The sequence below is a fragment of the Anser anser genome, assembly GCF_964211835.1.
Source record: "Anser anser genome assembly, chromosome: 7".
NCBI classification, from domain to species: Eukaryota; Metazoa; Chordata; class Aves; order Anseriformes; family Anatidae; genus Anser; species Anser anser.
In genome coordinates this window covers 30,338,476-30,351,907 of record NC_139727.1, presented here as the reverse complement: position 1 = coordinate 30,351,907, position 13,432 = coordinate 30,338,476, and positions in this window count along the sequence as shown.

Genomic DNA, 13,432 nt, shown 5'->3' with positions numbered 1-13,432 from the left:
ACTTCCTCCCTGTGTTTATTTAGATTTGCAATGTTCTTGTAGCAGGTGAAGTGCTGCTTTGAGGGTTGCCAGTCCCTGAAACGGCTAAATCAAAATGCTCTGGTGCATTGAATTTTGGCATTACTATTCAGTAAATTGTGTATCTTCCCCTCCTCTGTTCCCTCTTGATATGTCTTGTTTAATGACAGCCTGTGCCTCTGACACCAGATGAATGTGGCTCAGATATCCAGACAGAGTGAAGTATACCCAGGATCAGAGGTTGTCCCTGAGACTACCCTCACGTAGTGTGTGCCTCCAGATACATTAACAACATTGTACCCTGAGCTGCTTATCAAGTGCCAAGAGTGGCTTCTGAAGTACTGCTGGGTATCCTTCAATCTCAGGCTGCAAAGCAGAGAATGAACTGAAGCCATGCAGTTAGGAGGTGGGCTGACTGGGCAATATAGGCTAAAGGCTTAAGCTGATAGCTAAATGTGAGTGCAAAATCCCCTTCAGTTCTCAGTGAATAAGCCCCTGGACTGAAATATTAATTCACTGGTTTGGAGATACTTCTAGAGCCAACAAGGTTCATTCAATCTGCTTATGTATTTCTCCAAAGATTTTGGGCTAGGGCGTTGCTAATTTCCCGTAACAAATACATGTTTTTTAAAGAACTGTTTTATTTTAGTTGGGTAAACCTGTTCTGTACTTAGAGAGTTCTCCTCACTTGGGTAGAAAAAAAATGCGTATCCTTTAATATTTTTTGGAAAGGGTCTGCTCTGAACCTAATGGTTGATAAGTCAGTTTAGGCTCTTTTACTGTTTCTTCTGATAGGTAACTCAGTTCTGAAATGTCCTTTCACTCCACAACCTAAAACATGCTTTGCTTAAAAGCTGCAGCTCTATTACCCTTTCAGAGCAAGCCATAATGCTTGTGAAAGTTTTTCAATCATGCTCCAATGTCCTTTGGGACACACTACTTTTGCTTATTAGATGCTTTTCTGATAATGTCTTCATTTCTGCATCTCTCCCTAAGATGACACCTTACTGTACTTGATGTTGGAAGTAGTGGGGACAGGTCTATATTCAGTTATATGTATATTCAGTGACTATATTCAGTGATTGTATGACAACATGGCCCTCTGATGTCTAATAATCCTCTGGACATTTCTTTCACATTGCCACCCTGCCAGCTGCCTTTTCTACTTACATAGTGAGTGGTCAGTCATCAGCGCTTGAGATGAGGTGAGCTCACATGGAAAGTTCTTCCCTCAGAAAGAAAACATCCAAAAAGTGAGGAGGGGAGAAAAATGCAGACAAAATATACAAATACATTATTTGAACTCAAGATTTCAAAATTTGTTTTCCATCTTGGGATGCTGTGCATCACTTTTATAGGAACATCTATTGTCATGTCCCTTTGGCAGGCTGTGGTTTAAGTGTCATATGGTCTGTTCCAGTACTTAGAGAAAAGTCTGCAGAGAAACTCCCATGAAATTTATTAAGCTAAGAAGTGGTTCTCTCCTAAGAGAGCTGTGTTCCAGAAATTTGCCTGCTGACACTTGGGGAAGGCGGAGACGGTGTAATTTGGACCATTTTAAAAATAAAATTGTTGTCTTTCATAAAAAGTCTGTTTTCAGCTTTGCAATTGCTTCTGGCAAACACTGACAAATTGGTGAAATTAGTGGGATGGTTTTGGCAAGGTAGCTGGCTTCTTCAGGTTCTCCCACCCCTCATCTGTCCACTTCATCAAGTTCTGCTAAATTGGCAGCATTTAAAAAATAATAAAAAGGGGAAAAAATCCAATATTCAGAGACAGCTAAACAAAAAGTTGAAAAGCAATGGCTTTTACTTTTTGTCAAATTTGAGATCTATTATTGAGGGTAAAAAACAAACTATGCCAAAAAAAAAAAAAAGAGAGAGAGAGAGAGGGAAAAAAACCAAAAACATAAAAAGATCCAGAGGAACCAACTTGCAGGTAAACATGTTAGGGAGATCATTTAGTCTGATCACACAGGCTTCACAGGTGGTATCCAGATGCCACCAGCCTGAACATCAGTGTAAACCCCCAGCCTGATTTCACAGACTCGTTCATCATTCTGTCTTGATAGCCGGCATCCATTCTGCTTATCTGCAATAAGAGACAGTTTCTTCATCCACTGCCCTTTCAGTGTGTGACGACCATAAACTACTGGTTACAAAGGCTGAACATTTCAGAATCTAGTGATATTTAAGGGAAAAGATTTCCAAGCCCTTGATAGAAATACACCACTGAAATGCACAAAGAAGCAAGCACAACTTCCTTGCTCCTAGAGTGATAAAGAAATTAACAGCACACCAGGTTCCAAAATCCCACAGCTGTTTGGAGATATCTCCTTTTTTCTCTTCTTTAAACACTTCTCTCCCTCCAAAATGTATAAAGCTAGCTGCAGCTAAAGGGATGGCAAGACGCAGAAAAGATATTGCTTCCCCTGAGTTTTATGAAGCCGATATCAATCTTTTATTTCATAAACTCCAGGCCCGTTATTACCCTAAAAGCGTGTTCCACAGCATTTAATGTGACACTGATGAGAATACAAATAAGGAGAAGTGAGGGAGATGGAGGACAGAGGGAGAACAATCAAATGATGTTAAATGTAAGGACCTGAACAGCGCTTCCATATCCGCTGCCACTGAGGAGAGTTTAAAATGGCCATGAAACCACAGAGCATCTGAATTGTGTTTGGGGCAGTAAATCAGTTTATGCTGAAGAGAAAAATACCAACTGAGGCAGGTGAAAGAAGAAATTTGCATTATGGAGGCATGAAGGCTTGCATGTGAACTAATGAGGCATTCTTTAGCTGAGCGTTGTGTGGAAAGTTAGGGTAAAAATGTCCTTGAAATTGAGATGACATGGAGTGAAAAAAAAATGCTTCAGATTTTCTAAACTTTCACCTGGCAGTGTATGAAATGCTGATTAGTTTTATGTCATGTTTATCCAGTGCTTGCTTAGATTCTAGTTGACATGTGCATAACTTAAGTAGATAAATATTCTTGCTCCTGAGTAGTGAGAAAAGGTTGGCTTGCTCATTTTGTTTCTTTTCTGATATGTGATTAGCTAACAATCAGTACATTTAAAAATTATGTAATTCCTTGTACAGGGTGTGGCTCTGCAATTCCTCGCTGCAGTACATTGGGGGGCATGTGGAGTTTACATGAGTTCAAGGAGACGCAGGACAAGTTCAGGAAAGAAATCCACAGAGAATTACCAGGCTGTATATTATAGTAGAGACATAAAGCAACACATCATCCAGTGCTCGTCAGGCCTTGACCTGGGGGAAAACCAGGGTGGTCCCACAGGAGTGAGCCTTGAGCTGCAGATCAGACCCACAGTGCTGTTCTCACTGACGGACTCAGCAAACTGCTCTAGCAATAGCCAGCATATATAGTCCAGCTGCATTGCCAGATGGGAAACAATCTTGAGCACTCAGCTTGCTCATGAAATCCTCCTTTCCCCAAGCTATATCCTGAACTTCGATGCTGAGGGGCACTTTACAGGACAGTACAGACAGAAGAAAGTAAGAGATAATACCATCTCTGAACCTAACCTGGAGGAGAAGTGGTGGAGTGTGGTCTGGATCCAGGCTTGAATGTATTCAGAGAAGTAATGTCTTTCTGTTCATTGTATTGTTTTCCAATGTCATGTAGCTCTGGAGATAGTAGTTGAAGAATCTGGGAAGTCATTTCAACAGTCCTGAGAAATCTATGTTAGCACTTTTAAGAAGTGTTACTGTGAATGAGACGAAATTGAAATGGTGACAAATTACCTGATACTGCCTTAGGAAACAATGCTTCAGGCATCTTGACAGTCCCTCCAGACTCCCTAAATGCTCTATAAATATATTAATTTTTGGAATCAGTTGTACCCTATGTGATATGTACTATCAGTTCTTAGTATGCTGTTGCCAAATTTGTACACATCAGCGTATGCTGGAAAATTAGCTCGTTTTCAGATTATTATTCCAAATAAGGATTCAGAATGTGTACATGAAGATTGCATGTAATTTTTCACAGACATGGACATTTTGATATAACACAGTTTGCATTTTGATATGAATCAAACTATCAAAAAACCTCAGCATTTGTCCAAAAAAAAAAAAAAAAAGCTTTACTATTGATTAGATAGGAAAAGGTACTGATAAAATTTGCAAGTTAAAATATGTTTTTAAGTTTTGATGACATGTAAAATTGGTTTACATTTTTTTTTTCCAGATTTCTGCAAAAAGAAGAGTGTCTTGAAATGACAGTCTCTGATGAGAGTTTTCAATAGTTCTTCAAGTGATACAAAGTGCTCCTATGACAACCTTAGAAACTCCAACCCATGCAGTTGTTCCTACATAAGGAATTTCCTTCTGTTGTGGTTTAACCTGGCGGGCAGGTAAGCACCACACAGCTGCTCACTCCCCTACCAGTGGGAGAAGGAGAGAATCAGGAAAAAAAAAAAAAAGGGTAAAAACTTGTGGGTTGAGATAAATACAGTTTAATAGATAAGACACAAAAAGAAGGGAAATAATAATAATAATGATAAAAGAATATACAAAGCAAGTGATGCACAAGGCAGTTGCTCACCACCTGCTGACCAATGTCCAACCCCTGTCTTGAGCAGTGCCCTCCCCAGTTTTATTGTTCAGAATGACACCATGCAGTATGGAATATCTGTTTGGTCAGTTTAGGTCAGCTGTCCAGGCTCTGTCCCTTCCCATCTCTTGGTGCACCTCCATCCTCCTTGTTGGCAGGGCGGTGCGAGAAGTTGTAAAGTCCTTGGCTCTGTGTAAGAACTACTCTGCAACAATTTAAACATCAGTCTGTTATCAGCATTTTCTCATCCTAAATCCAAAACACAGTACCATGTCAGCTACTATGTAGAAAATTAACTCTATCCCAGCTGAAATCAGGACACCTTCACAAAGTTTACCCGTAGCTGAAGGATCAAAGTAGTTCTTCAAGATTGTTAGAAAAAGGAAAGAAGTTTCAGGAGAGACTGCAAGAGTGCAAAGCAATGCCTTCCTCACTTTTTTTTCCTTACTGAATGCTCATTGGAGGAAGAGGGGATAACTTTTGCTATGTTTTGAAAACCACTGATGTTAATGTAGTATAAAGGTTTAATCCTGCAAGTTCTTCAGGTGATGTTTTTGCCTCATCCATGTCACTCCCACTAGTTTAAAGTGAGACAGATTTCCAGTCCCCTACGTATAGCCTAACATCTCTTAATGCTTGAATGATATGGATTGTAACATCTTATGGGAAGGGGCTGTGGTCTTTGTTCAGTGCTCAGTTTGGGACTCCTTAAGGATTTCAAGAGGTACTATAATAAATTAAAAATGTGGTATTTCATAATGGTTCAGATCGGACACCTCTGTAGACTTAGTGTTTTGAGGGGAGCTACCCTTGAGAAGTGAAATAAGGAAGCAATTCACCCAGCACCAGTTGTATATGAGCAGCAAACATACAGATCAGTGATCATTTGGGACTTTGGTATATAACATACAATAGAAAAATCTTTCCCATGTATCTATGTGCCCACATTTAATCCTGTGATGAGGATGTCAGGTTATTGAACAGCAAAAAACATCCCTTTCCAAATACAAAGTGCCACTCAAACGCTATTGAAACATTCCACAAAACAAACAAACAAACAAGCAAACAAAAACCTACTTCACAAAAGTATTTTGTTTTTCCTGAGAAGCATTCCATCAGTGGAAAAACAATGAAAAATGTCAAATGTCATGTTTCTTTTTTTTTTTTTTTTTCCAAATTAAGGGGTAAGTCGCCCTGAAATTCTTTACAAAAGCATATATTTTGGACATATATACTAGAAGCTGGCAAATCAACCAAACTGTCTGTGTTGAGTAAAGAAAAGTTATAATGATAGCATCATTAGGTGTGTCTTTCTATTACGTATCTTTCTATAATGGTCCCATGGTACCTTCTTGCCATGAACACCCCATCTTTGTCATGATCTTTTTTCCCCAGCTGCAAATAGAGGATTTGTTCTCTGTTTTATGCAACACCTTGTGAGCTCACAGTGGGGAAGGTGCAATGGATTTGCACTGCCAAAGAAACCACCTTGAGCACTGGCTGTTTCATATTGTGGGCTCTGTTGCCATGCTCAGGTAACTTGCTAGAAATTTGTGGTTTTTTTGTGTGTTTGTTTGACATCTTTATTTGGTCTTCTTTCTTCCCTCATCTAGTCTTCATTCCCTTATATTATTCAGGGAGCAGACCCATTTTCCTTAATGGTGAAAATGGCCTGTAAGCTAGTGGTAGGACGGGGAGAGATGGACCAGGGCATGATGTAATTATCTCCATACTTGCTCCAACACTGGTCAGCGCTAAGCTCCACGAAGGTATGGGTAAGAATTCCCCAGCTGTAGACAGGTACAGCATTGAGTGTTCTCTCCTTTTCATGTTGACATCTGATAGTTCGATGCCCTGAGAGATATGCCTTGAAAGGCTTTCCAAAATTTGTATTAGGGATACATGCTGCAACTCTAAGTAGCTACATTGTCAGCGAGGCCAAGCATGCTGAATGCGTCCTCAGCTTTGGAAGCCTCCTGTGGCCATGAGTTCCACAATGCAATTCAGCAGGAACAGGAGTAAAATGAATGCTGGGTGTGGCTTCAGTTTGTGATTTATACTGTGCACTCACGACAGCAGGAATTGATTTATGCTCTCAAAGCTTATCAAAAAAACCACCCACTTGCTTGTGCAGGGGCAATTCTGCCAGCACCCAACGGGTGGCAGAACAAGTTTCACCCAACTGGAATGTTTAAGAAAGGAAATAGAAACGATTTTATTTTATTACTTAAAACTTGATTCTGTTGAATACTAAAAGACCTATCTAATAGCAATACATTTTTAAAGTAATGAAAAATTTACAGCTGGAGCCTTCAGCAGAGGAACAGTTGAGTATGTTTATTTTGCAGTTCAGTAAATTATATATATATACACCAAGAATCAAATTGATGCTTTCAGTTGATCATGCTAATCCAAACAAGCTTTCTTTATGCTTTTTAATCTGGAGAATTTGTTTTCCATTCCTATGCACATAATTATCAAAGCATCTATTAGACACTATAAATAAATCCAGGCCCTAAAATTTGTCTGCAGACTCTAAACACACAGTGTGACTGCAGGGCCTATCATTTCTCAGCAGAAGTTGGTGGTTTTGTCACTCTCCCTGGGCCCTTGCTAGACCCTTAAAGGAAAACTGCAGTGATAGCTAAATAAATATTTGCTAAATAAGAACATATATATTGAAATTTATGCAAAACAGTTGAGAAGTATCTGGTAAAATTTCCATCTCTGCACAATAGTAAAGGGTGCTTGTATCATTCCATAATCGTTGCCAAGTCGTTATTTCTTCACTCAGTTAAGCTTCAGGACAATTTACCCAGCCTCAAACCATCTTTGGAGAGCTGGCACACATTACTAGTATAGCACAATCTGTAAGTGATGGGGCTCAGACTGGGAAGACTGGCCTTCAATCCCTGTGTAGCTGAGGTAGTGCACAGTGTTTCAATACATAATATTAAAGGAAATGTAGATACTTAGCAAGACTTTAAGGGGCACTAAAACACCTAATTCCATGAGTTTTCAAGTCTTTTTAAGATCCAGAATCTCAGCAGCTCCACCATGAAAATCTGAGATCATGGTTTATCCATGCATAATGGAGGGGTTGACCATGAAAGATCGCAGGACACTACTTGAACAGCAAGACCATGAACTTGAAAGACTTGATAACTCAGACAAATCTTAAAAGCCTGTTAAAAAAAAAAAATATATATATATATATAAAAATATATATATAATTTCATGCGTATACATGTTTACCTGTTGGATTCATACTGTAGGCTGTTACTGGTCATGTCAATCAGGTGTAGCCATTCAGTAAGTGGTCGTTAAAGCACGCTTGAAGGTGGCCAGATTGATGGTATTGTTTTCACTAGTTGTTTGCTATTGAATCTGGTGAACCTTCATATATTCCATAATAAGGAAGAGGCATCATTATGACACACAAAATAAAAAATAAAATAAAAAGAGAAGTAGAAAAGGGTGTCTCAGCCAGATTTAGACTACAGTTCATCACCAAAACCACTGGAATCTCAGGCCTGTTCTTATTGTCTTCATTTACAGAAAAGCATCCTGATCACCAATACTGCAATCAGATGATTTTCCTCTCTCACAGTTCCTTCCAGCACTGGAGCAGGGACAATCTTTATTAGAAGAGCATGCCTTCTGTTTAAGCATAAAGGGTTTTGTCCCTACCATGGATATTTCACAGTCACCCCGATGGAGTCCATGACAAATTAGTTCCTAACAGCCAAAGAAATAACCTAATTTTTATTAGGATTTTTCTTTTTAAGAAGTTAAGTGAGAAAAAAGTCACTAGAAAAAGTGCAGAGAGCAGAAAGCTTTGTATTGCTTAGCTGGTTCTTTCCAGCTGGATTGTTCTCTAATGCTGAACGTTAATTGGAAAATAACAGCATTCCAGCCTGCTTTTAGAAAATCAATATACGTTTTTCTGTCCCCCTCCCCCTATTCAGTCTAATTCATTACCAGGATATTTTTAGACAACTGAATAAATAAAAACAAGCCATTTTCAGTAAAAAATTAATAACTGTAACCAGCCAGAAAAATCTCCCCAGTGCAGTCCTCTCCCTGCCTTCAGTGTTGCTCACTGTTGTCCATGCCAGTTGCCTGTTCCAAATCACTCATCCCTTGCACAAAAATGGTTATTCCTTCTCTGTTCCTTTGAACTGGCACAAGCGGGTGGATCAATGGCTCTGTTTGGCATGGGCTGAGCTGCTGGACACTTTGCAGCAGCAACAGCTTGGCAGCATTTTTTTTGTACATGGATGTTAGAGCCAGTTCACTATTCCCCATCAGCCAAGTGAAAAAGCAAGGCAGAAGAGAGGACAGAATTGGAATTGCAAAGAGGCAACGTCATATTTCACAGAAGATACCTCACAATATCAACAAACAATAATTCTAGCAACATTGTTTTGCCTTTTTTTTTTTAAAAAAATACACAGTCCTGCTCAAATCCCCATGGATCTAATTAAAACTTTCTTGGCCACCCACCAATCAAGATAATTATGATGTCTGGCAAAAACAATAGCAACAAAGACAAAATAAGATTGTTCAGAGAGATGCACCTATGTGGGGAATAAAAAGCAACAACAACAAAAACACAAAACCGGAAAGCAGTCCAGGCCTCATGTCTTGTTTATTTATTTTTGCCTCCTTTGGTAACTGCAAAAAGAACCAAATTGTATAAAACATGGTGTGTTTGCACCTCAAAGAGTCATGCAGCAGATGTTCAAGGAAGCAAAATGCCCAGTGTGTGTCAAGGAGGATTTGAAATCATTATAAGAGAACATTGCAGGAGAGCCAAGCACCATATTAAATATTAAAATGAGCTGACTGCTGGGAGGGACTGAATCAAAAAAGAAGCTCTTAGCGCAGTGAAGACAGACACTCAAGATGTGTTATATAGAGCAGTCACCATTAATAAACCAGCACATGCTTAAGTTTCTCCCAAGCAAGGGCTGAGATACTGAATTTATTTCCCATACTTAGAAGAGGCACTTGCTCGAGTCCACTGGATACCACTGCTGTGGTAGTTGGCTTATTCCATGACAGCAAACATATGTAAGTTATGCTGGAAATGAACCTGATCCAAATTCCATTGAAATCAATGAAAAGACTCCCACTGACTGCAATCAGACATAAATGAACTGAAATATACACAGAGCCTCAGCCAGACTTGAAAACTGAACCCATTTGCAAAAGGATATCAAGGAGTCTTGTTAAAAATATTAAAAATGACTTGGACTGAATGAAGACAAAAGTTTAGCACACTGTCTTTTGAAGTAACATTGTTTGAAATGGAGGAGAAAATCAGAGTGATTGAGACTTGGACTAGTGCATGCATTTGGAGGGCTTCAAACTTTGGTTTTGGCATAAAAAAATCACAAGCCCCTAATTATTATTAATTGCATGAAAATATATCCAAATGAAACTCTTACCCAATGCTTCCTTGATATGAGTGGATATTAAATACAGAGAGATATGTACATGCAAACACTTCTGCAAATATACGGTATCTCAGGGAATGCTTGCAATGAAATCAGCAAAAGCTTGGCTTATGTTTTTCTTCTATTGCTTGGGCTATTTATTGACAGATGTATGTGGATACATGTATTAAACGGTCAGATTTGTTGGATTTTCATCAGGTTTATTTCATAAATATAATTTATCTAGAAGAAAGTCTTTTGACTGAGGATGAGAGGATTTTGAGAGGATTTCTTTCTTTTTTTTATGATTTTTTAAGAGATTCATTAAAAATGGAAATAATTTCAATTCATTTTGAAATGATTTCATAGACTCCTTTTATAAATAATCCCATATTTAATCCTAAAATTAATAATCATTTTCAGGTCCTATTTACAAGAAACAAATACCTGTGTACAAGATTAATATAGCTTGATCTTCCAGGTGTTACACCCACAAATGTCTCAGATAAAGTGCTAGGAACTCTGGGCAAGAAATAAACCAAACACCAAATTATAGGAATATTTTTTTATTATTATTATTATTTTTAATTTTTCAAGGTGTTCTGGCAAACATCTTAGATAATTAAAGTCATATGAATAACTGATTTTTAAATTCACTGGGCAAACTGAATAAAAAATTCAGGGGAAAAAAGAAACCAAAGATTCATTTCAAGCTGAATGTAACATTCTGTTCAGCTTGCAAAAAAAGTATTTTGTTTTGTTTTTCTATATACATATATATACACATATGTATTTAAAATATAAATATATATATATTTTAAATCTTGCATGCAGGCAAATTTAGCTCCAGAAAACCATTTTTTAGTCAAAAAATGGAAGCTTCATTTTCAAACTGCTAAAATGGAACATTTAAATTTGACTGCTTTAGCTTTGTATTTTGAATTGAAACAGTTCTGTAGATGAGATTTTGAGCCAGAAAGAGCCTTGTCTTCATATTATTCTCCATAGTTAGGGGAACTTTTTTTTTTTTTTTAATATATTCTCATGTAAAATTTTGGGAGCTCAAAATTCACTACAATTTACAACAAAAAGATCAACAACACAGAAATACAGATTTTCTCTGCATTTTATCTTGATTTTCCACCACCCGCTCCAAATCCTTCCTTCTGATATTTTGGTCAGAAGACTAGAGTTTCCCACCCAATGTGGAAGTGATGTCCTATATCTCACGACCATTTATTCTGTCCTCATTAAAGGGTACATCCTTCTCTGTCTCACCAAGCTGCAAAATAGTAGATGGATACCACTGATCTGAGAAGCTTTTGAAAAAGCAACCAGGCTGGAGGGAGTAAAGGTCAGAGGAAGTTTTCCTGTCTGCATTTACCTTTGTTTCCGGCTAGGTAGGTCCTGTGAAAGCATTAACCTTCCAAACAGTTGCTCTGATGGGAAGGGTATCTCTTAGTACTCATTGTAATTCTCAGATGTGGATGTCTGCTGCAAGGTATCATACCGCTTATCAACTAGCAGAACATCTCATGTGAGTATTGTATAACCTATTTTAGGCAAAATGAGCTAGGTAAGTAAAAACTGTTGGACAGATCTCTCACCTGACTTTGTGGGAGTTCATATATGAAAAGCTTTGCTGGTTTATCTGTGAGCATCTGTCTCCAGAAAAGGATTTCTGACCATGACTTATGAAATGATGCATCAATGAAGCAAGACAGAGTTGCCTATCAGAAATTTGTGCTTGCTCATTTTTTCGGTCCTGAAATAATATACTGTCAGTGAAAAAGCTCACATCTTCGATCAATCTCAAAAGATGTTTTTGTTGTTGTTGTACTTTTTTTAGTTGTTTTTGTGAGTGTGTATTTTAATTTTTTTTTTCTTGTAATGACAAGGTAGGCTAGAAGTATAGTCTTTTTTTCTTTTTTTTTTTTTCTTCTGTCTTCTCTGTCTTCTTCTAGTTGAATTTTTTCTTTAGCTGTAGTTCAAATTTCTACTTTGTCAACACTTCTGGCTATGAGGAATCAAGCAGGGAGCATGGGCAAGAAAATACCATCTGTAATGATGACAAACTATAAACAGCATTCACAGGCCATTAAGTTTGTAATCTTTTTCTCTTCATCATTATTCTCTTACCTCCATTAAACTGTTCCACAACCAAGTGAGGAAGCCAAAGGTGACAGCCGTAGAGTGATAGACAAGAATTTTTATTGTCCTGTCGATACAGATAAACCCAGAGCTGATAGAATGTCAGGTGAACTTCCCCAGTGATGACTAAAGTTCAGTAATCTCTGCAAAAGGGAGAAAATACAAATGATTTTTATGCCTGTTAGGCTTTTAAGAAGATTTATGTTACTGAAGTATTCTGAGTCTATTGAAGATGCTTTGAGTGATATTTATTGTTCACAGGAAACTAGTATTTGCACTTGATCAGCATGCTTCAAATTGCAGATTTGCAAGGCTGCAAGACAATCAGGGGCATCCTATAGCCATGATTCACTTGAGGAACTGGAGAGGCCTAAATGATGAGGGAACAAATATGATTCAACGGACACAGCTAAGTAACTTTCAGCTGATTTTGAATAGCTGCAAATACACTATTCTGATAATGAAAAGGAAGGTTTGCAACTTCAGCCAAGGAAAAGAAAAGAAAGGACCATACTAAGTGCCAGATATAGAATGGATGCATGACTGTTAGAACAAAAAAGACAGCAGAGAAAAGCCCAAGTTTTTTAGTAAGGCCAAATCTAGGATGTTACAGAGCAACAGTCTATGATATTTGTTTGCCTTTGGATACCACCACCAGCAGTAGCACTATATTAGACCTAGAACTGCTGTTTACCCCACTCATAAAAATGCTGGGAGTTCTGTAAGAATCTGAAGAAATTTGGCAGCAGTACTGTCAAGGTAGGTGGGATGGGACATGAAAGAGTGAAATTGTTTGAGTCCCCTTTACTGTGTTAAACTAATACTGCAGATACAGGCATCTAATGAAAGGAGAACTAGACCGGTCTCTGGAGGAATCAGAACTTCATCATATATTGGTATCTGATTTCACGTATAATCATTTATCATTGGTTCAGCAGGTCAGAAGCAGGTTACTGACTTTATCCTGAGGAGAGATGGGATTTATTCCTGATTTTATCTATTAATGTATCTTCTTATTGATTTCTTTACCCATCATAGATTCAAATATTCAAAGAAATGTTACTTGGTAGAGACCAAACTACCAATCAAAGTCAGAGTGCCATCAGTTCTCGATCAAGTTGTCCATAGTTTTGTCTTCCTGAGTTTTGTCTTCCTTGAAGACCTGCAGTGATGTAGCTGCTACAATCTAGATAACCTGTCCTGGAGTGGTACTATCTTCTTGGGTGAGTTCTTCCTAATTTTCAG